This window comes from Triturus cristatus, chromosome 8, assembly GCF_964204655.1.
Source record: "Triturus cristatus chromosome 8, aTriCri1.1, whole genome shotgun sequence".
In the NCBI taxonomy this organism is placed as follows: Eukaryota; Metazoa; Chordata; class Amphibia; order Caudata; family Salamandridae; genus Triturus; species Triturus cristatus.
Window position 1 is genome coordinate 484,341,396 of NC_140591.1, and position 22,731 is coordinate 484,364,126.

Here is a 22,731-nt window from a genome sequence, read left to right on the forward strand (position 1 = left end):
TAATGATAAAAACCCACTGGTAAGACACAACATTTTGCCAAACAGGATGAATGTTCTAGTTCCTTCCATGCACTGCATATGTCAAAATCTGGTAAAGGGTAGTAGTTAGGACTTCCGCCTGGAGCTTCCAGCCTGGGTTTTTGACTCACTTTTCCCAAGAGACTTCTAAGACTCAAATTTGTTCCTGCCAGAAGAAGACTTTGCTCCTTCTTGGGAGTGTCATATGAATATAGGCCCCATAACTTATAAGAACTCGAATGCTTCCCCTTGTAAGAGTAACGCATGCTTCCTGTCCTTAAAAGCTTTTGTAATAGCTATTGTTATAGCATCTATTTGATCCTCACATAATTTCTTTCCATAAGGAATCTTTAATAGGGCCACAAAGTGTCCACCTTTCACTCCCTTATATAGAGATGCCTTGTAGCCAATACTGCCACCTGCTTCCACCTCTGTTGTTCTCAAAATGTCAGAAGAGACATCAGCTAAAAACATTGTTTCTTGCTCCATCTGTATCAAGAGGTCAGAGTATATGGTTCCCTCTTCTATCACCACTGCTAAAGTTGGCAAGTCTCTGACCTGGGACTGGGAAGCATAAGCTGAATAGGTACCAGCCTTGAGGCCCAAATTATTAGTGGCAAAGATCTCATTAAGGCATTGTCTACCTTTTTGTCCACTGCTTCCATTGGTCAAAGTTCTCGGGATTGACAAAGGTAGAAAAAATGATTATGACTAAAATCACATCTACTTTTAATTTTTGAGGAAGCAACTCCTCAGATTCTTTCAACGAGAATAGATTCTGCAAAAAACGGATAATGTTTGCATGTTCCACATCCTTCCATTCCCCAATGATTAAATCCTTTATCTTTTTATGAACAGGCATAGCAATTGATAAACGATTATCATTTTGCAGAAACAGGCTCTCCATCCTCAAGCGATAAAACTCAAATTGTCACTAATTTGTTCCAATAACTCGGGCATCTCCTCTTCCTACTGTACTCACTTAAAGATGAAGTACTTGGAACCTCTGTGTCAGAAGCTGAAGAACCACCCACAGGAGAAGCACAGATGGGTTTGGACACACTCAAATCTTTAGGATTGCCCTTGGATTTTTCAGCTAGCACCTTTAGAACTATAGCCTCAATCCTTTCCTCCACCTCAGCTGCATTCATCAGAGCAGCACCTACAGGGAATGAAATAGGAGACCCCAAAGACCTTCTCTTTCTTGCTGGCACCAACTCTTCCTCCGATAAAGAAAGAGAGACATGCGTCCTTTTAGCACTTCTATTCTCCTTCATTGTATAGAGGAACTGAGACAACCACCCTTCTGAAAGAGGGGATTCAAATAAAAAAAACTATTCTCATCAATCCACCACTGAGTGCTCTACAGCTAGTGGCAAACCAATGAATGGTCACACTTAAAACGAACCAGTGGGCTCACAACTCTAATTCTGTGCATACAATTAAAGGAGAAACCTCAATGGATCCACAGGGTGACTCAAGCATCCCAAAGGTGGGCCTGATCTCATGGAGAGTCTCGGCACACTCTCTGCAGCAGTACTGGGACCACTCTTTCCAGAAATAAGCTGCCCTTCTTCTACCAACCCAAAAGAACAACTCAAAATACCTTCAAGCCAGGTGAATACAGTCCTAAATGGCTCTGAGAAGTCACACACTGCTGAACTGCAATGCCATCCTTCACCAGCAATGTAGTGGTCTCTCAAATGAGGGTCTGCCTGCCCCTCAGAGTCCCACCACTCCCTGCCTTATAAAAGTAAAAAGAAATTCAAAATACACACAAAGCAGCTGCTGCTCCACACATAGCTGAACTGTAAGTCTGTGAGACAAAACAAGCTGAGTGCAGGGGAGTAACATAGACCCCTGCAGCCCCAGGGATCCCTCAACTATTCAAGGGCCCCCACTCTTCCCCAAGCCAATGAAAATATGAGATATGGGATAGTCGGCCCGTCATCACATTCTGCATGGGAGTTCCCACCATTTTGCTTTACGCCACCGGCTGAGTGGATGGGGAGGGCATGCTTATTTTGAAGTGGACGGAGTGATTGATGTCTGGGGAGGCAGGTCTACCTCTTAATGTATTGAACTTAAACAAGGGAGAGGATGAAGAGGCACTGCCTTTATATCATTGGTGCAAGACTGCAGAGCTTCTGCCCCTGCTTGTTGACTCCTGAAATATACACTGATCTGTAGGACAGCTGAATAGGCTATTGTGCTCACTGCTGAGATCAAATGTGATTGGCAGTTCAGTGACTTGGTTGGGCTCCTTCCAACTTGTTTATCCTTTCATTCAAGTGAGACACATGAGTACCACCGAGTTCGGTTAAAAACCTATCACCAGAGCTTAGAAAACATTTATAAGTGCTCTGATTATTAAAGTTTGTTTTACTTATCAGGACTTTGTCCTTTACATAGTTTCAGAATTCCGTTGGGGAAAGTTTGATGTAGAGAATTACTCTTAGTCAGGGTAAACTTCGTTGGACAAGTGAGATTATGAAACTTCTTTTATAGGCTGGAAAAACCCACTGTCAAAGTCTGATGAAAGCTTTCACATTGCTCATTTATTCAATACTGGTATTGCTGGCTCAGCCCATCATCTTTATGAGGTCAAATACTCAAGTTTGCTTACTTCAAGGGCTTAATTGTAGAGGTAGGGGAGCTCTAGTGACCAAAGGCAGCATGGATGAAGTGATGCCTGAAAGAGGGGTTTGGAAAATTGATGTGGCTCTAGAGAGGCCTTTGCCAAGGGGCGGTAAGGGATGGGGCACTTGGACACCTGGAACAGGTAAAGTGTTTCAGTGATAGAAGAGTCAGCCAATACAGTGAGGCACAGGATTGGCGCAATGTGGTGTATAGAATGGGTAAAGAGTGGACTAGGTAAGGACTGAGCTCATGTATATTGGGAAAAAGAAATAGGGTGGGGGGCAGAACTCACACCAGTCCCTTTTGTGGTGAGCTGCCAACTTTACAGAGCAAACAAAACAGCACACTGCACACTGTAAGAGTATGTAAAAATCCCATTGCCACACAACTACTTGAGTAGAATACAGTAACAGATGAAAACTTAACTCTCAGACAATCATGGCAAAGGGACATTGAAACTAGGGACTGGTGAAAATCATGGAATTCAGTGTAGCGTAAAGAAGTGGCCAAAGAGAACAAAATATTCCACAGCCATTTTGTCTGTCCGTCACCTTCAGGAAAATATATATAAAATGTAGCGCACACACCTTAAATGAAAATAAATAAAAGTTAAAGTAACTGATTGGAAATGTACTCTTACATTATGAAAGCTTATGTAGTTGATTTGATCACTGCAGATGTCTGTCTGTAACCAGAGAGCCACAGAACTAAAATTTGTTTGGCACAGTGGATAATAGACGCATGTAATTATAATTGTATAATTGTATTTATATAGCACTTACTGCTCCTGGTGAGGCCTTGAAGAGCTTTGTGGCGAGTAGCATGCTACTTCAAAACCCAAGGTTAAAGGTAATAGATTAGTAATTTGTGCTTTCTTTCCCTAGTAGAATAAGTTGTGTTAAAGTTATTAAGATTGTGCTCTTGAAAGGTCATGCATTTATTCTAGTGTTTGGATTAGAGGTACATTAATGAAGTTGATTAATAAAGGGCAGGTATAAGATGTTATTGGGAATGGTGGGTGTTAGACTCGGCCCTTTTTGCAGGGTCATTCCTGAACTTTTTGCCTTCCTCCTGGTATTTTTTCTGACTTGGTGTCAGTGGTTGTAGGACTCTGGGCGCTTTATCACTGCTGTCCAGTGTAAAGTGCATGTGCTCTCCATGGTAAACTTGGTAGGGTTGGTCTACACCTGTTTGGCATATTTAATTTACATTTCAGTCCCTTGTAAAGTGGTATCTCCTATACTCAGGGCCCGTAAATTAACTGCTACTGGTGGGCTTGCAGAGCTGCTTGCGTCACCCACCAAAGTAGCCTTTCAAACCTGTATCAGGCCTCTGCCATTGCAGTTTACTGCCACTGTGACATGACACATAAAGTGGTTGCCACGTCTGTGTCTCCCCTTTTACTACATATCAGCCACCCCTAAGTTAGGCCCGAGCTGGTCCTATGGGCAGGGTGCGCTGTAGGTAAAAGGTAGGACATGTGCCTTAACTGTGTGGCATGTCCTGGTAGTGACAAACAGCCATTTTGGTTTATCACTACAGTGAGGCTTCCCTCTCATAGGAATGCATTAGGGATTCCCTGATATGTGCTTCAGTGGTAACACCTGACCTGAGAGATGTAGAGTGGTCAAGTTTTGAATGATTGGAATAGTGGTAATAAATGCTGCTTAATGGTGTTCACAGATTTATTATCACTATTTTAGAAATGCCACTTTTAGAAGTGGGCATTTCTGTGTGCTATGTGTCTTTGTGCCTGCCTGATGTGTATTGCATGTCTGGCTCTGGAGTGACAGGACTGGGGAGGTGCAGTGGCTCCAGAGGGGCTGGGTGAGTCAGCACTAGGTTGAATAGGCCAATCTGCATTTGGAGTAGTGGGAGGAGTAGCACCTGGGCCTGAATGGGACTGTACCTGCCTTCCACAATGTGGCTCCACCCCCCCCTGTGGTGTGTCTGGGGCCAGAACCTACACTGACAAAGGAGGTGGTCGTGCACCTCTAGAGAAAGGTGTGAGAGTCCTCAGAAGTGGTTTGGACTGGGCACAGTGCCCTGTGCCAGAGGGAAGAACAAACACATTTGTGGTATAAATATTGGGGCTGTGACCCCATGTTTTGTTAAACCTGCTTTGGAGCTGTATTGCTGAAGGACTGCTGGGCGCCAGGAGGAACTGCCACAAAGAACTGCCCCTCTGCTGGAGGGCCCTATGAGCTGGCCTGCCTGGGCCCAGCCCTGCCCTATGGGACATTGGGGAACTGAAAGTGCTGTGAGCACTTAATTTCCCTGGCAAGCAATCAGCACACTAGAGTGCACTGATGTCTCCTTCAAGCAGAGTTGGGAGAGCGCTGCTGGTCTTTGGGCTGTGGACTGGCTGGGTGCTGCTGGGGCTGCCGGGAAAGTGGGTTGCGCTGTGCCCATCTCACCTACTGTTGCGGGTCATGTGGAGGAGCATGAGGAGCCCTTTGGTGGTTCCATTGCGCTCACGAGCGCTGCAGTATTCCGCGGAGCGGAAGACAGGCAGGAGAGCCTTACCGTGGGTGGGGATAGCCATGTGTGGTTCCCATCCATGAAGAAAGCAGCTGCGGTGGAGAAGCCGGAAGTCAGACACAAGTTTGTGCCTGACTGTGTGCGAGGACGGCCGGTCGGAGAGACGGGGCCTCACGGCTTCTTCTACCCTTCAGAGGAAGTCAGGCGGCAACTGCCTGGTTAAGGGCAGAGCTGCCTCCAGCAGATGTCTATGCCGGAGACTACGCTCTGGGTTCGGCTCCTGTGTGGCGGGAAGAAGCAGCGGCAGGATTGTCCTTAAGAGGCATGGTGCCTCCACCAGAACCATCCACAGGGGCTCTGGGAGAACACCCCAGAGTGAGTGGGTGAGTGCCTTGGGGGACGGAGTGTCCCTTGACCTGGGCCGCGCTGTGGTTCTCTGGCCCGAGGGGGTCAGTGGAGAGTTTCCCCTGGGTGCTTAGTGGCACCGACTCTTCCCCCACATTCCCGGCATGATTACAGCTGCACCACATGATCATGGGCAGCTGCAGATTTAGGGCAGCGCCGGGGTCAGTGTCCTGAGAAGCAGACAGGGGTGAGTTGCAACCACCTCACCCACCCTTTTTTTGGCATTGCGGGGTGAGCCCAGGACAGGGCCCCGGCTGGGAAACATTGACTTGGGGCACAGCACCCCTGTGCCAGAGGTATTAGAGGTCCCTGTCGCTGCTGAGGTATAGGCCTAAGGTGGGCCTGATGTACTGCCCTACTGCCCTACTGCTGATTATGTTATGCATAATGTGCCATGCCAAGCACTGTCCTGATGTTCATGCCTCATGTGATGTGCACCGTGGCAGGTGTTTCTGTGGTGTACGGGTGCTGAGTTAAGATGTTTGCCTAAAATGTTGATGCCTAATTTGTGGTGCTAAGAGCACCTTTAGCAGTCGCAACTGGTTGTGTTTATTCCTCATCACTGTGTGTGCTAATGGTTATGACAGTGGCCCGATTGGCCCTGTACTGTATATAATCCCCTGTAAAGTGATACCTAGTGCCAGGTGGCATGGTGTATATATGTGATTGCGTTCTAATGTGTTTCATGAGTAATACAAAGTCTACTTTTACATAACCTTGTGTGGAGTTTCTTTTCTGGTGTGCCTAGTGTGTCGCTGCTGTGTGTGTGTTATGAAAACGCTTCACACCTTGCCTCTGGGATAAGCCTGACTGCTCATGCCAAGCTACCAACGGGGTGAGCAGGGGTTATTTTCAGCGTGTAACTCCCTTGCCCTGACTAGAGTGGTGGTTTCTGCCTGGCTTAGGCGCTTGCCCTAGCCAACCAGAAATATCATTTCTAACAGTGGGCATGTGTGCCTGTTAGTGGAATGAATTGAATGGAAAGAGGTAAGAGTCTTAAAAGCATGTTGGTGAGTCCATAGTAGAAAGAAAGGTGTGGAATCAGTCAGAAAGTGGAGGGAAAAGAAGGAGCAGAACATGTTTTGTGTCTATTCATAGTTCTATGAGTGAAAGCACTGTGAATATGCAAGGCATTGTCTTTTAAAATGTAATTACACACTAATTTTAGGATAAGCTGCTGCACAATGTGAAAATAAATGGTTTTTTTCACACTATATGCTCATGACTGAATCCCTATATTAGGTCTAGAACTGGATCAATGTTTTCAATAGGACCTATGTATAGGATGACCAACTAATGGTTTGTACATCGTTTCTTCCTAGAGCGGTGCCCCCCTCCTGAGCTGTCGCCAGGTTGAGGTGGGTTGCTTACCCAGCAGCCTGCGGGTAAGCCTTGTACTTTGGTTTTAATCCACAGCACTTTACCTCTGGCATCACATAATGGAATCACAGCTGAATTATACACTATTCTGTGTTTTGTTTATTTTTTCCTTAGGTAATGTTTCCTAGAAGAACAGATGGACTGATTTAAGTTCCTGTTCATATATCCTTTTTGTGTTTACATCACTCACATATTCACGCAGCAGCACCATTAGAGGTACTGACGAAAGCCACACCCACGATTGGGCTCCAGGCTGAAACATGTTGACCATTACTTTTCATTCTACCCAAGCGGTTTAAATCTATACCGCTGGTGCACTGTTTTTTAACTCTGGCAGTGAGTGTATTAGAATAAAATACATTATTTACGCTCCCTAGCCAGTTTTAATTGCACTTTCTTCACATTTGTTTATGCTTTGCCCTGCACCCTCACTCACATTATCGTTACTCATCACTTGTGGATTTAGTAAACTCTACCTACATTTGAAAACATCCCTGAGCTCCTCCCTCGTAGAGAGGGGGTTGTAGCCCCCAATGGAACTAGGTGTTTCCTTTGGGAGGAGAATCCCAAATGATGAAGCATGTCACCTCTGGTAAGTGAGGGATTTCGTCCTTTTTTTAAGTTTAAAAGAATTTTATTAGACAATGAAAAGGAAAATGCAATACAGAATATCAATTAGGAAGGAGGGGAGAGGGAGAGGGGGTAGAAAAAGGGGGGGGAAGGGGATTACAAAAATGCAATATGTAAGAGAAAGTACACAACACAGCAATGAACATGGGCATTGAAAAGAAACAAAGAAATTATATCAATCATGACTAAACGTCTAATTACAAGAGCATGAAAATAAAACAGCAAGATGAAAAATTCTGAACGTGAAAAGGGTATCATGGGGGTTTGGGAACTTCTTGTTGAGCAGGTGATGGAAGGGAGGAGCGAGCAGCACAATTATCTAAATATAGCGTAATGGGGAGCCACAAGTCTGCACGTTTAGCTGCTAATTGAACAGGAAAGACAAAGACATTATCAAGTCTATGGTTATGACAGACATTATACCACCACGCTTTGAAAGAAATATTGGATGCATTTTTCCAATTAACAGTAATCTGCTGAAAAGCAACAGCCAATAACAAATCAACAATGCGAGCAGACATATCTACATTATTCCAGCTAGTGGATAAACTGCCCAGGTAAAGGTGAGTAAGAGAAAAAGGAATACAAGTATGAAAAATAACATTGACTTGAGCCCACACCTGTAGCCAAAAATCATGTACATGTTTGCAAAGAAATATCATGTGAAGTAAGGTAGCATTGGGAGCATCACACGACCAGCATTTGTCCGGGGTAGTAGGAAATCGCTTATGTAGTGTAGAAGGAGTATGAAGTAATCTGTTGTAGATAAAAAATAGGGATTGTGTCAACGAAGCCGCTCTAGAAGTTTTACGCAATTTTGTCCAGATTTTGTCCCATAAAAATATCTGCCAATCTATCCCGAGGTCATTTTCCCATTGAAGTTCAACCTTGGATTTAGGTCTAAGTGACTCAGGTGTGTGAAGGTATTTATAGATAAGAGACGCTTTGGGGGCAGTACGGAGGAGGGAATGAAGTCGAAAAATAGGGGTATGAGAAATAGGGGGAGAAGGAGAACCCGAAAGTCGCTCATGCATCTCCAGGACAGCAGCCTTAAGTAGAAGATATTTGGAGAAAAAGGATTGGGGTAAGCCAAAGGAAGAACAGAGATCAGGAAAAGAAACAAAGGTGGAACCAGAGAAAAGCTGCGAAATCCAAATCAAACCTCAGGTTCTCCAAGATTTCCAATAAAAGGGCTTGCGACCAATTAGGAGATATTTATTATGCCAGATAGTGGAAGAAAGGAAACCAGCAACGATCATAGGAGGGCCAGGAGCAGCCGACAGTAAAAGCTTAAGAGTATACTTGTGAATGGAAGTAGGAATCAAAGAGGGTTTACGGGAAAAAGCAAGATATTCTGCGAAAGAGAACGGGGAGAGGAGAGAACGTTCAACCTTAAGCCACAGAGGGCAGGGGGAAGTGGGATCTTGTAACCAGAGGGAAGCTTGACGCAATAAAAAGGCCTTCTGGTATGCAGGGAAGTCAGGAAAGTTGACACCACCTTCAGAGGCAGGACGGATGAGTCTAGCAAGAGACATTCTGTTTTTTTTGGAGTTCCATAAAAACGAGGATAGCGCTGAATTAATCTTTGAAAAGAATTTTGTTGGGATGGGGACTGGGATATTGGAAAGTGTGTATAGAACAATAGGAGAAATCATCATTTTAATAGTGTCAAGACGGCCCCACCAGGAAAGGTATAAAGGATGCCACCTTGCTGTGAGATCTGCAATGTTTTGTGCGCATTTGGACATACATAAAGAAATAGTGTCTGAAATTGAGGGGGTAATGTATAGACCAAGATATTTAATGTGGGAAGGACACCAAGCAAACCGAGAGTCAATAAATTCTTGCTTGAAAGTAAATTTGGTCAGGGGAAGGATCTCACATTTATCATGGTTAAGTTTATACCCAGAGATAGAGGAAAAAGTTCTGACTTCAGTCATAAAAGCAGGGATGGATTCTGCAGGGTTGGAAAGAAAGAGTAAAATATCATCTCCATAAGCAGCGAGTTTAATATGCGAGTCTGCAATCTGAAAACCATGGATGGCAGGATTTTGACGCAGCCTGGACAGAAAAGGCTCCAAAGCAAGGTTAAAAAGAAAAGGGGACAGAGGGCAACCCTGGCGAACGCCTCTGCCTAGGTCGAAGTAGGAGGAGATTTGACCATTCGCAAATACTGCCGCTCTAGGATGGGAATATAACAGGGAAACTAAAGAAATAAATCTAGGGCCAAAACCAAACCAAGTGAGAGTGTGAAAGAGATAGCGCCACTCAACCCGGTCAAAAGCCTTTTCGGCGTCAAGGGCAATCGCTGCAAGTGAGTGCTGGCAACGGGAGGATTTTGACAGGATGTTGAATAAAAGTCGAGTGTTGTCCGTAATATGTCGGCCCTTAACAAACCCAGATTGCTCCTCGCCTAGAAGATCGGGGAGAAGGTGGTCCAATCGGATCGCTAATGTTTTAGCGAAGAGTTTGTAGTCAATATTGACTAGGGATATGGGCCTATAATTTTTGCAGTAGTGTGCATCCTTCCCAGGTTTAGGTATGAGGCAAATATTGGCATCCGAAAACGTACCTGAGGAGGCACCGCGGGAAATAAAAGTATGGAGAAGAGAATGAAGTCGTGGAATCAACAATTTAGAAAAATGAAGGTAGAATTCGACGGTGAAGCCGTCAGGACCAGGGGCTTTGTTGGGTTTGAGATGTTGCAATGCATGAAGTAATTCCTGTTGTGTGACGTCCGATTCTAAAGAGGAGAGATCTAGAGGGAAATCAGCTGGTGTGTGAATGGTAGAGAAGAAACGAGCAAGGGAACTGGGAGTAGACTGAGTTTCGTAAAAACGTGAAAATTCAGCGAGAATATCAACATCCATGTGTTTTAAATTATCATCAGAGTCATAAACAGATTCAATATTTAACTTATTATGCTTAATCTTCAAATAATTAGCTAGGAGCTTTCCTGCCTTGTTCCTACCCCCATAAAATTTAGCAGTAGACTTCAACAGGTACAAGGAGGCATCCTTCGTAGACTTCTCATTAAACTTCATTTTTGCTGCGATAAGAGCTGTCAGGCTGTCAGCAGAGTGAGAAGTGAAATACGCATGTTCCAGTGTTTTAATGTCAGAAAGGAGATTTTTAGTGAACCTTCGGGCGTTCTTACGTTTGTTCGCAACGTAACTAATAATAAAGTCACGTGCTGCTGCTTTAAAAGCATCCCAAATAGTGTGGTCAGGGAGAGTATCGTCAGCATTAAGGAGGAAAAATTCATCAAAAAAGGAAGTAAAGGTGGCTGTAAATTTGGGGTCTGCAAGGAGGGAATTGTTGAAACGCCATCTCCTGGGGCCAACATTGTTAGGGAATACATCAACACTTGTAAGAACAGGAGCATGGTCAGAGAGCAATATTGGGCCTATCTCAGAGTGTAAGAGTGATTGAGCGAGGTTGTGGGAAACAAAGATGTAGTCAAGTCGTGACTGGGAATGGTGACAGGGAGAATAAAAAGTGTACTCCCGCAACTTTGGATTGCAAAGGCGCCAGGAATCTACTAGTTTATGCTGTGAAATAGCATGGCTAAACAGCTTGTGGGGCTTGTTGGGAATATAGGGGGCTGTGGACACCCTATCGATAAAAGGATCGAGAGGTTGATTACAATCCCCCGCCAAAATAAAGTTATGGTCCATAAATTTAGTTAAAAGTGGAGAGAAATCAGCCCAAAAAGAAGGTTCGCCCATGGTAGGACCATAAACATTGAGAAGAGAGACTGGGACACCTCTGAGCGATAACTTGGCGTAAACCCATCGACCAGAAGCATCCGATTCATGGGTAAGGACCTGGAAGGGAAGAGACTTGCGACAAAGGACTGCTACACCATTGCGTTTGCCATCACCTTGTAAATAAAACAGTTCACCCACCCAACCACGTTTAAGCTTAACAGATTCAACCTCAGTTAAATGCGTTTCTTGGAGGAATGCAATATCAACATTCAGTTTGGCAAGGTGCGACAAAATCCGTTGACGCTTAATCGGAGAATTAATACCCTTCACATTCCATGACAATATATTCAACGACATGACAGTAACTTATCTACAAAAAATGTGAATAACAGAGCCAGTAAAAGAAAAACCCATGAAAAGTAGAGAAGACAGAAAGAAAAAAGAAAAACTAGTGGAAACATGTTGAAGTAAAAGAAAGAAAACAAGTGATCACAAGTGTGAACCGTAGCAAGAGAGGGAGAATAAAATGCGACAGTGTCTGAAATGACCCAGAAAGCCAGAAATAAGGAAGAAGTAGAGAGAAAAATGGAGCCAGAAGGACAGGGAATGCAATTCTCACAAGAGATAGGAGCAAAAGCATTAACATAAAACGGAGAGTATAAGAGAATAATAGAGACACTGGAATAGGAAGCCAGAAGGGGGAGAAAAGTTGAGAAATGAGTGTACCAAGAAGAAAGGAGAATGCAATCCTCACAGAGGCAAAGAATTCCGATCAGAGATAATAAATCACCATGAAAGTGTGTGAACAATAACACAAATAAGAGAAAAGGTAAAAGGGAAGGGAAAAAGGAAAAACCAACAGATGCACCAGGAAGGTAAATAAGGAAGTAGGGAAAAAACATACCTACGAAGGGAAGATACGAGAAAGGGTGGAGGGAGGAAGGAACCACAAGGGTGAGGCAGCACACCGGGGAGCATCGAGGCAGGGGTCGAGAGACATCATCAAACACGAGGACAAACTCCTGTAGGACGAAAAAAAGGAGAACAAAGGATTAAAACAGACCAGGAAATCATGATGGAACCATGACTAAACAAGGAAAACAAGGAACAACCAACATGCCTAAACAATAAAAGAGTCAGCAACGAGGGCATTCGAAGAATCAGAAAAATTCAGGTGAACTACAACCAAAAAAAAAGTTTCTAAAGAAACACAGCATAAAATGCATTAGCCATAGGAGAATTATAAAAACACTAGTCAGCCATAAGCAGAGGATGATGGTCCGGAGGCATCCATGGCAGATGATTTGTGCGCATTGATTAAACTTTGTAAGCGCACTGGATCTTCATAAGTTGTAGTCTTGTTATTATAAGTAACTTTGAATAAACATGGGTGATAAAGGCCGTATCGCACCCCCATCGCCCGCAGATCCGCTCTTAAATTCAGAAAAGCCTTTCGCCGAGTGGCCGTAGCCGTAGCATAGTCCTGCGCGAAGAACAGGGGTGAGCCAGACCAGGTTAAATTCGGAGAGGATTTGGCCGCCGCTAAAACCATCAAAAGGTCAGTATATTCCAAAAAGTAGATGATGACCCCTCTGGGCCTCTGAGATGAAGAAGTAGAGGAAGGTGGTCGACCCAGCCTGTGAGCTCGTTGAATGTTGAGGGACTTGTCCTGCGCCAGATGCAAGAGCTTGGGAAGGAACGACTTGAAGAAGGTGATTGGGTCAGACCCCTCAAGTCCTTCAACCAGGCCATAAATACGGAGGTTATTGCGCCTGTTTCTGTTTTCCAGCTGCTCCACTTGTTGTTGAAGATCAGATACTTGGGATTTCAAGTTGGAGACCACAGAGGATGTCTCTTGGAACGACTGAACAGATTTTTCAATTGAAGTTACCCTCGTTTCCATTTGCAACCAATTATCCGTAAGGACCTGGAGCTTAATATTAGTCTCTTCCATAAAAGGACGTAAGGACCTTATCTCTTCCAACAACAATTCCATGGATACTGGCCCCGAATGCTTTGGAGGTGAAAGAGAGTTTGACTTGAGTCTTTTCGTGTTAGATTTAGAAGTATCCTGCGGGTTCCTGGAAGGATCCATTGGCGTATCTGAGCTAGATGAGTTAAGAGAATCTTCTAGTTGCGACAAAGCAGAGAAAACCTTGGAATTCTTCACAAGCTGAGGTTTGGTAGAACGAGGCAAGCGTGACACTGACTTAAGTCTGCCCATGTGGCGAATCCGTGGAATGGCTGACACAATGAAGGTCACAGGAAGCAAGAATGAAGGCAACACAAGAAAGAGCACAGCAGGAGTGCGACGACGTCCGAATACCTCAGGAAAGGAATGCAGCCAACTTCACAGCACCGCGATGAAAACAGTCATCAAAACGCACACAAAAAAAAGTGGAGGAAGCCATCCGTAAAAGGATCAAAATATTATCCATGCGGCGCTATAATGCAGAAGGGTGGCACCAACTCACTGTGTAATGCAAAATGAGCTCAATCAGAGGAACAAAAGGATGAAAAGAAAAGTCCCATCACATACCTCACAAGAGTCCGCAGTGAGAAGGAGCACCAACAGCAGAGGGCCACCTGGCGTGCTGTAGTGAAACAAATTGCTGCTTACGAATAAAATCAGAGGAAAGGGGCATTAATGAAGTCCTGGCTGAAGAAAGAACATAGAAGCAGACATATAAAACCAGAGCACTCCATGAAGGAACGTCGTCCTTGCGCTTTAGAGGGAATAGGCAGTCCAAAAATGCTGACGCTCCGTGTGAGAGTGAAGAAACAGGAAAGCAGGCAAATTAAGAGCCATTAGGAACGTGCAATTGCAGGCATACAGAGCGCTGGAGCTGACGTTGGAGCAACCGCCTCATAGTGCGCGTCGCTCAGCGAGCCCAAGATGGCGGCCGCAACCGAGTAAATCCTGACAGGACTTACGAATGCCAGTTGCGGCGTCGCGAAGTCTCCAAGATGCATTCGGCGGTGACGTGTGGGGTCAGGGCATATTCCGACACTTCGTCAGTCGGTCGTCGTCAGGAGACCAGAGCAGGAACCGGCATGTCGCCGAACACCGCCCCGGAGCTTCACCGGAGCGCCGCCATCATCCGCAGGCGCCAAGCCACGCCCCCAGGGATTTCGTCCTTAAAAGGGATATGCCCATTGTTTTGGTGTTGTTAGGCTTACCAAGCCTTAGTAGTGCTCTGTCACACCTTTTTAACGTTTTGTACACAGACCCCAAGATTTCGTACTGTTATTTTCAAATAAATTTAGGGCCAATTGTACTAAGCTATTTTGTGCTCGCACAGCCTCTGATTTGCCAAATCCGAGCACTTGCAACTGCAAAATAGCTTTTTTGTATGCACCAAACCCAAATAGAGATTCAGTATCATGTTACTGAAGCACAATTTGGGATTACGACTACATACCAAGAGCCTGATTCACAAAGATAAAATTACACTTTTGTCTAAATTTACAATTTTTGGGGGATTCACAAACTACAAGTTTAATATTACTCATAGAAATTTAATAACTGAGAACTCCATCCATAAAAAGACGGGACTGGCCTATCTTTTTATGTACAAGGTCTCCCCCTTTGTAAAATTACTGTTAGTTAACTAAAACTCCTAGTTTGTGAATACCAAAAAATAGTAAACTTACACAAAAGTGTAAGTGTACCTTTGTGAATCAGGCCCTCAATCGTAAGATGGAAGGGGTGTGTTTAGGATATCCCTTTCATATAGCAATTTGCGATGGAATGTATTAATGTTTTGCAACTGAAATCCGATCGCAAATCAGTAATATTTTACTGACTACACAGAGATAGTGGTAACACATTCCCAAATGAGAAGGGATATCCAAGGGACCCCTTCCTTAATGAATGTTGATAAAAACATCTTTTAGGAGTAGGCAGTGGTCCACTGGACCACTGTGTGATCCTAAAAAAAGCTGGGCAAAAGTTTTATTTGTTTATTATTAAAACACATTTTTCCTTGAAAAAAACCAGCCTGCATTCTTAAAATATTATTGCTTTTTTTCAACAATTTCAGGCATAGCTGTCTTGTGGCCCCACAGGTCTCACTCCCTGTGATGGCAGCATATCATAGTGTATCAGAATTTGCAATCTGCCACCTTAATATTCATGAGGAAGGTTGAATTGCAACCCACTACGATTCAATATTTTGTGACCCGAACTATTAATACATAGGTCTGTTTGCAAAATACCATAGGGTTTTATCAGTGCCTTAACTAAAAAGTTAAACAAGTTGATGCGTTGGATTAGGTATGTGCGCTTTCCAAAGGACGGGGCCCTTGTACAGATAAAGAAAATCTTTGCTAGACAAAATTCAAAGTCAAATCCATAAGGACGGCTTCACATTTTAAGAATAATTACAAAAGGAAAAACTATTTAATTAACTAGATTAAATAATTAATTAGCATCAATAAGGCATCAAAAAGTAAATTTTGCAAGAGGTCATAACTTAAGGGAAATAGTCAGAGCCAAAATATAGTTAATCAGAGAACTAGCATAAACCTACTCCGTTTATAAGTCAAGGGAGAGTCTAAATATAAATCAGCAAAAGGACTGACATGAAGTCTGCCTCTAAGGAAAGAGTCAAAAGGTATTAGTATAAAATTAATATAAATCCGCAGACAATCTAACATGGACACTGCCTTTGAGAAAGTAAGCAGATAGTCAGTCACACGCCACAGAAAGGGTACATTTTAAAATGTTTCATATAGCGAAAAGCCACACACTTAATATGATGTGAAGTGTCATCATAGGATTGTACTAACAAAGATAATTGACATGAACCAATCAACGTTGTACAAATTCTGTTAAATAAAATAAATTACGTTAGAAAACACCTACATATAGATAATTATTGAACACCCTTTTCCCTACAAACAATGGTAATGACATTGCACTATTCAAGCAAACAAAATACAATGCACCATTTAGAAACAAATGAAGGACAGTTGTGGTCTGGGGAGCAGTGGACCTTGAGAATGTTACTTTTGTGGCACAGCTGCTGAACAAAGCTTCCTTATCAAGAAACAAAGGGGCATATTTACAAGCAGGCGATAAAAAATGATCGCCGCTTTTGCGGCCGCTTTCGGCCGAAAAGCGGCGATAGTTTTATCGCCTAATTAGCAAGGCCACGCTAACGCGTAAAACCTTGCTTTAGCGTGGGGATTCCTAACGCCCAGCTTTGCATCTCTAATGAGATGCAAAGTGGGCGATCCTGACCTAACATGACAGGAGAAATGTCGCTAAGCAACATTTCTCCTATCATCAAGCCCCACGATATGAAGCATAGCGTCAGGAAAAGTAGCGATAACCCCTGTTATCGCTACTTTCCTTAGGCCTGCTTCAGGACTTACTTAGCCATGATATCCTATGGAAGGAGGATAACATGGCTAAGTTTGTGAGTCCCTATCAGCAAGCTAACGCCACATTGCGTGAGATTATCGCTGGGTTTCCAGCGATAATCTCACGTTAGGCAGTTAGCGTGAGGATTTTTATCGCTGAGGAGGTAAGCATTGCTAATAGCACGCTATCTCAGCGATATAAATCCACGTTACCCGACGATAATTATCCTCACGCTAAGAGCGCTGAGCGATAATTATCACCGGGTGTTGCTGATATGCCCCTATGGGGCATATTTACAAGCAGGCGATAAAAAATTATCGCCGCTTTTGCGGCCGTTTTCGGCCGAAAAGCGGCGATAATTTTATCGCCTAATTAGCAAGGCCACGCTAACGCGTGAAACCTTGCTTTAGCGTGGGGATTCCTAACGCCCAGCTTTGCATTTCTAATGATATGCAAAGTGGGCCTTCCTGACCTAACATGACAGGAGAAATGTCGCTAAGCGACATTTATCCTATCATCAAGCCCCACGCTATGAAGCATAGTGTCAGGAAAAGTAGCGATAACCCCTGTTATCGCTACTTTCCTTACTCCTGCTTCAGGACTGACTTAGCCATGATATTCTATGGAAGGAGGATATCATGGCTAAGTTTGTGAGTCCCTATCAGCAAGCGAACGCCACATTGCGTGAGATTATCGCTGGGTTTCCAGCGATAATCTCACGTTAGGCAGTTAGCGTGAGGATTTTTATCGCTGAGGAGATAAGCGTTGCTAATAGCACGCTATCTCAGAGATAAAAATCCACGTTAACTGGCGATAATTATACTCACGCTAAGAGCGCTGAGCGATAATTATCACCGGGTGTTGCTGATATGCCCCTAAGTAATACATTGTATATGTAACTTGTACAGCACCATGAACATTAAATTTATGTTTTTTTAATATTCTGAAAGAGGAAAAATACCAGCTCGGCCCACTAAAGTCAAGTTGTGGCCTGGTTATGCTAACCTAAACACAGATGATTAACATTATTTTAAATAATAAAAACATTCTTTTTAATTCTCAAATAGTCGGTGCACAAATTGCAAGTACTTTATGTGAATCCTGTCTTAGTACATCTTAACCCAGGTGTTTAAGATAAAAGAAGTGCTTTCAAAATATATTTTTGGTATTGCTCAGTCGGACTTCACCTAGTACAGACCTTTGTTATATGTTTCCATTAGAAGGCTGCACGACAAAACTCAGGTAGAGAAATCCTTAAATTACCTCTCAGAAAGAATACATTTTTCTCACCATGAAGCATCAAATAAATCTATCATTAAATTCCATATACTGGCTTCCTAGCAGTCTTATATTTTCTGATTATCCAATTGCACATATTTAAATTTCTTTCAGACAGCAAGTACCCTTTCAAGAAGGCTTAGGAGCATATTATCAAACACGGCGTTAAAATTATCACAGTTTTAGCGGCAGAAAACTGCCGCTATAGCGGCGATAATGGGCTTGATAATATGCCCTTGAGATTTCCTATAGAAGCCCATGTTGACACCAGAACCTGGGCTTCTGGGGAATTTCATAGAGCATATTATCAAGCCCATTATCGTCGCTTTAGCTGCAGTTTTCTGCCGCTAAAGCGTGCGATAATTTTAATGCCATTCCTTGATAATATGCCCCATATTTCTTTTAATGTTGGGAAACTGTTTATGTAATGCTGAAAAAGATTGGGACATCAATTTTCTTGTGAAGGTATGACGTATCCTAGCCTGATGGACCAACAAAAATGAGTGAGAATGATCAGGAGACAGAGAAGAAAGGAGTGTTGGAATGAAACGACATAAGGAGGAGATGGGGCTGGCGGAATTTGCGAGGATAAAAAGAGAACATTTTAATTTACTAAAAAGAAGCTTCAATAACACGTCATCCAACATGCTTTGCCATATCAAGCACTGTCAAAAATTACACAAAATGGCAAACAATAAATCTCAACGCATGCACCAAGCTGCTGATTGTTTGAAAAAGGCAACATATTCGCGATCCAGGCAGCATAAAACAGATAAGAAATGCTCATCGCCTTCTAAGCTAAGTGAGGCAGATTGTTATGTGAACTGGTCCTGCCTAAGATGAAGTGGTTGGTTATGAAACTCAATGTCCACTGGTCAGCTATGATTGTAGTTGGAAATGATTCAGATAATTGTAAGGCCTATGATCCTGTATACTACATTCTGAAATGTTTGATCTACTAACAGCTCATCGGGGTAAGCCCTTCTGTCAGCTCTGTAAATGTCTATACAAATGCCAGATGTAAACGCCATAGTTTGAGAGCTCCATTCATTCTTTCTGGCCTCTTCCAATGACTTAGAGTGATGGGGTCTGGCATGCACAGTGGTAACCGAGGTTTGACGCCCTTGTAGTTTCCTACAAACATGGTATATATGTGCTAAATGTGTTGAGGGTATTGAGTGTTGAGAGCTGGGGATCATGTGTGGAAGGGAATGAAGTTATGACCTGGTAGGTTAGGGCTCCCATAGTGGGAGGGGGTAAGATAAGGAAGGAGGGGCGTTCTTACGTAGCACTCATGGGGGTTAACTCTCAATAGAGGTCAGGGACTCAGAGATTTGTAGTTGCATCTTATATCACAGTACCCACTGGGTATGCTTTGTGCACTAAGAGAAACATAGGCTGGAGAATAGGCACAAAGCACTACTAACATGGAATGTCAGTGGGGTAAATATCCAGCAGAAGATATGCCTGGAGCTAGGGGGGACAAAACGCTTACCTCGTGGAGCTGACATTGCCACCGTTGTTGCTGGGGTCCACACGCTGTCTGTTCTCCTCCGCTGCCTGCGTTTGTTGAACTACGCGGCCGCCGTGGGGGAAGACTACAGCTCCCAGCTGCCCTGTGACTTCCTGCTTCCGCCCACTTCCTCCTTGAGAGCGCCCGGAGGTGCATAAAGATCGCCTGCCCCTCGGTGGAGCGGGGGACTCAAAACGCTTACCTCGTGGAGCTGACATTGCCACCGTTGTTGCTGGGGTCCACACGCTGTCTGTTCTCCTCCGCTGCCTGCGTTTGTTGAACTACGCGGCCGCCGTGGGGGGAGACTACAGCTCCCAGCTGCCCTGTGACTTCCTGCTTCCGCCCACTTCCTCCTTGAGAGCGCCCGGAGGTGCATAAAGATCGCCTGCCCCTCGGTGGAGCGGGGGACTCAAAACGCTTACCTCGTGGAGCTGACATTGCCACCGTTGTTGCTGGGGTCCACACGCTGTCTGTTCTCCTCCGCTGCCTGCGTTTGTTGAACTACGCGGCCGCCGTGGGGGGAGACTACAGCTCCCAGCTGCCCTGTGACTTCCTGCTTCCGCCCACTTCCTCCTTGAGAGCGCCCGGAGGTGCATAAAGATCGCCTGCCCCTCGGTGGAGCGGGGGACTCAAAACGCTTACCTCGTGGAGCTGACATTGCCACCGTTGTTGCTGGGGTCCACACGCTGTCTGTTCTCCTCCGCTGCCTGCGTTTGTTGAACTACGCCGCCGCCGTGGGGGGAGACTACAGCTCCCAGCTGCCCTGTGACTTCCTGCTTCCGCCCACTTCCTCCTTGAGAGCGCCCGGAGGTGCATAAAGATCGCCTGCCCCTCGGTGGAGCGGGGGACTCAAAACGCTTACCTCGTGGAGCTGACATTGCCACCGTTGTTGCTGGGGTCCACACGCTGTCTGTTCTCCTCCGCTGCCTGCGTTTGTTGAACTACGCGGCCGCCGTGGGGGGAGACTACAGCTCCCAGCTGCCCTGTGACTTCCTGCTTCCGCCCACTTCCTCCTTGAGAGCGCCCGGAGGCACATAAAGATCGCCTGCCCCCTCCGCGTCGCGGGCGGCGCCGGGCTGAGCCCGGGCAGAGGGCGGGCCGGCTGTGGCCGTCAGGGGCCAAAGGAGGCCGGGCCGGGCCACCCCTCGTGAGACCTATTTCAAGTAAGAAAAGTGTTTGCTCTAGAGACTATGGACATGGACACACATATGTCACGTTGCATATTGTAAATAAGCACCCAAATTGAGGTGAGACACTGACTGTTAGGAGGCCTTTTGTGCTATTTGTGCTAACACTATGGCAAGTAAGGTTAAAACCCGAGCGGCGAGTTCGAAATTCAATTCCCCGATCTTGCGCAAGTTGCAAACACCTGAAATATGTATAATCCCATCTCCAGCCTCAAAGCCTACGGCTATTGATCGCATGCTACAGAAAGCTATTGGGGCTGTATCATGCGAAATTGAGCGAACAGAGAGACGTTTGTCTCTAATCCCTCAGCCGGTCTCCCCTACTCTATCACTTGGTCCAGTAAGCGAAGTCATGACTATCTCTCCCTTTTGCTCTCCAGAAATACTGGACCTAGATCTCCCATGTGGTCAGCCAGATACTGGGATAAACACGGGGGTATCAGACTCTAACAACTTACCACAAAGGTTTGGGACACGGAAGGTATACCGGAAAAAACGGAAAGTGAGGAAAAGTAGTGCCAGTATTCCCCTAAATGAAACAAGAAGCAGAGCAAGGGGTGAGCAGGCAGACAAGGTGGTCCAGAAATCAGTTCCACCTTTATGGGCGACGCAGATTGTGTTAGACTTACAAAACTACCTTGAATCATTTATAGTAACCCAAATAAAACCGCTGGCTAGTAGGCTGGACAAAATCCTAAATGAGGTAAAAAATAGAAGTAGGATTTTGGGAAATACAGGGGAACAGCATAATTGTATAGTGATGCATGATACCAACACAGGCCCACAACCGGTTATCCAACCGATGGGGCAGAACGCCGGCCAATCTCAAGGGAGTCTGTCTCCAGAAGTAATGACCCACTCGGCACAACAGGATAGAGCCCCCACTTTAAATACTAGGGCACCACAGAATGATCAGGGCCTACCCGAGCAAATGTCATCAGCACCACAAATAACAAAACAACACAGAACAGAAAGGGTGCAAACACCAAAGCAGCCCAATGCTGATATCCCCTCGATGCCACCCAGGCCCCTGCCGACAATTAATCTCCCACCGGAAGCCTCTCCTTATGTTATAGTGCTTGCAGGAGCACCAGAATTAAGGGGTGACCAGAACGAGACACACGTAGACTTACACAACAAGGTCACATATTGGCTTCACATCAATAAACCTTTGACTAGTAATGATAACGCCAGTGGGGAAATACTACATGTCAGAAGGGTAGACTGGGTAGGCTCTAGACGCAAGGACATTGCGGGTAACTGCATTATAGTTAACTTTAGGGACAAAAGAATTGTGGAACATATTATGTTGCACAGGTCAGTTAATTACTCTAGTGGTATACAATCATTACCACTGGGCTATTTTTATCCCAGGTACGTAGCACCTTATGAAATTCTTATCAGTGGGGAGACACATAGAGAGACCCAATAATTATAGGGCCCAGGGGCATGTTGGCGACGGCCCTAGAGCAAGGTACCCTGGACCCTCAAGCTGGCAAAATAAGTTTAGCCCCCTGACATCGCTTGAGGAGAATGATTGACTCAATAGCTCCTCACCCACAGCAGATCCCTGGTATAGATGGAAAGAGAGGAACATGACCCCGGAGGATCCACAAGAGGCTGCAATAGAGACAATACAAACAAACACCTTATTAACCCCCGGCAACGGGAGAATGCCGAAATCCCGTGTATTTGTAGGGGGGAGAGCCTTGGCAAATCCTCATTACAGCTAACCGCACCAAGGTGGGGAGATACCGTAGCATTGAGTAAGACAAGGGAAAAGAGCAGCGAGCATAAACCACTGGGTAGTGGAATAGCACTAGGAATAACAACGGGATTGTCAAATATATCACCTAACCCGGCAGGCATAGCTGGCACACACAAAATTTCGGGAGGGATACAACTTATCTCCTGGAACATAGCCGGTTTGGCAAATAAATTCAATAACTGTGAGTGGAGGCAGTACATAAATCAGTGTCAGATAATTAGCCTCCAGGAGACCTGGGTGGTTGACAACAGTCTCTTTCAAATGCCTGGGTACAAATGCTTCTTTGTCCAAGCCCAAAAATCAAGATCAGGCAGAGCAAGGGGTGGCCTGTCAATATATGTGGACCTAAATCT

General features: G+C 44.8%; 1 long non-coding RNA gene across 1 annotated transcript in view; it reads right to left on the reverse strand.

Annotated features, from left to right (window-relative positions):
• LOC146802389 (uncharacterized) overlaps window positions 1-22,731 on the reverse strand; it is a 340,705-nt gene that overhangs the window by 279,306 nt on the left and 38,668 nt on the right. Inside the window, exon 3 of the long non-coding RNA XR_014967381.1 lies at window positions 12,169-12,286. This is a non-coding gene — a long non-coding RNA (uncharacterized LOC146802389). The remainder of the gene's footprint in view (window positions 1-12,168; window positions 12,287-22,731) is intronic.